Below are 2,354 nucleotides of genomic sequence, written 5' to 3'. Positions count from 1 at the left end.
GACCATCTCCCAGGTGAGTGTGACAGAGCATGAAGTTAAAGGAAGAGAAAGGGATTATAGTAAAATAGCCTTCCCCAGGCTTTACTTCTCTGTTGTGAAAGAAGATTATGATTCTTATCCATTTCTTTTTTTTTTTTTCTAAAGGTTTATTTATTTGAAAGAGAGAGGGAGCTCATGGGCTTGTGAGTGGGGGAGGGGCAGGGAGAGGGAGAATGAATCTGCAACAGACTCTGTGCTGATCATGGAGCCCGACTCGGGGTTCAATCTCAGGACCCTGAGATCATGACCTGAGCAGAAACCAAGAATTGGACACTCAACTGACGGTGACTGTGCCACCCAGGTGCCCCAGTTCCTATCCATTTCTATGCAAATTGCTGTGTGTACTGCTGAAATTGAGATTTCTTTCCCACAGACACTGGGCTTTGGCCAAGGGAGTGTGATCAGAAGTTAGATATACCACATCCAAGCACAAATCTTCAATAGCCATTGTGTCTGTTTTCATCAATTCTCTGGTTATTTTTCCCCCTTCCCTGAGAATTATATGTCCCAGGTAGATGTTGCATCTTTAGCCTGGGTCCTGAAGCAGAGACCCACAGCTGCTAACATAAAACAGTGGTGAGAAATAAGTCTTTGTTGCTATAACAACATCCTTGAGTACATTTCCCCATAAATAGGTGTTGGGTTGGTATAGGTTTCTATTACTGTAGAATTCTGAATCTATTGAGATTTATGAGTTGTTTATTACCATAACACAGCTGACTAATGAAAAGTAGTTGTGTGTACTTTTAACTCCAGGAAATAATGAATGGCATGGGTTTATTTTGATAATAAAGACAAGAAACTGGTAAACTCTGTTTAGGATTTAGTGGAGAACATTGGAATTAATCTCATCTTAGAATTGTTCTGGTTTAAACATGGATTCAAGGGTGATCGCTACTGCTTTCAATTTATGAAAATATGGAAATAATGGTCTGTTATTTGGAACTTTATTATATTGTGATATAAACAATGAATAGTTATTTTTCAACAATAATTTTTTTTTGTTCCCAAACGCAAACATTTCCAAGTCTAATTCTATTCCCATCAAATCTAAGAAACTGTCAAAGACTTTGTTGAACCGAAATGGAATTTTGTTGTATTGAATACTTTAAATATAAATAGAACTTTGACTATAGTTGTAAATCTTTCTCTATGCTTCATTTTAGTAGTATTTATTTTGTGTAAACTTGATTTGAATGTAACAATTATCTGCTCTAGTACACCAAATTTAAGTTAACAAGTCAAATAGTAATGGAGGTTTAGAACAGTTTTGTAACTATGAATATTGTGTAATCTTTGGGGTTCCCACTCATATCTTTATAATAGCTATAAAAATAACATTTACATAGTTAAACACAGGCTCTACCAATAATGGAATGTGAAAAGTAAAAATTTACCTCTATTTCATACTATACTCTTACTTCTTCGAGGTAATGTTTCTTTTCTAAAAAAAGAGATTTCTATTTTTAGTTCAACTTGTTACTCCCTCTGCCTGTGATTCTAAATGTCATTCTTGACCCTTGACTTCTTGATTTATCAACTTTGAGTTTATTGATTGGCTTGTGATAAAGTAAGCTAGCAATATAGAGCACTCACACTAATGTCTGTCCAACTTTGACATGCATACAGATCACCCGATGATCTGATTAAAATGTGCGTTATAATTTAGAACATGCAGCATTTTAATCATACTTACTATTTGGTCTGTTTGAAGTGGACTGCTCTCTAAACATGCCAAAAAGATGTCATCGTACAACTTCTTGTCAGTTCTTCCCTGAGTTCATTTCATTGTTTCCTGTTTCTCTCATTTCTGTTCTATTAGAAATCATGTTTTAAAACATTTCTTGGATATTCCTTCAAATACTCTTTATAGTTTTTTAGCTGTAAGTATCTATCTTTTGCTTTCAAAATCAAATCTGATCTTGAGTTTTAGATTCAAAATCTCCTTTCAGAATTTTTAAGACATTGCTACATTTTCTAGTTTCCAATAATGCTGATGGAAAATGCAAATGTAAGTCTTATTTTTATCCTTTGGAAGGTAAACTCTTTTTTCTTTTTGGGTGATTTTATACGTTTTAATTCATACTTGGCATTCTGAGTTTTATTAGGATGAATCTAGGTTTGGGTTGTTTCAAATTCATTATGCTGTGCATGTAAAACGCCCTTAAAATCTAAAGGCTTGAGTCTGGATTTCAGTTATTAAAATTGCCTCTTATACTTTCTTTTATCTTCCGTTCTGCCATCCTCTACTATAGAATTGAGCGTTTGAGTAATCTCTGAGCCCTATTCTATTGACTTCTTTATCTCTTGACAGG

Source organism: Ailuropoda melanoleuca, chromosome 3, assembly GCF_002007445.2.
Source record: "Ailuropoda melanoleuca isolate Jingjing chromosome 3, ASM200744v2, whole genome shotgun sequence".
NCBI classification, from domain to species: domain Eukaryota; kingdom Metazoa; phylum Chordata; class Mammalia; order Carnivora; family Ursidae; genus Ailuropoda; species Ailuropoda melanoleuca.
This window is presented reverse-complemented; position numbering follows the sequence as displayed.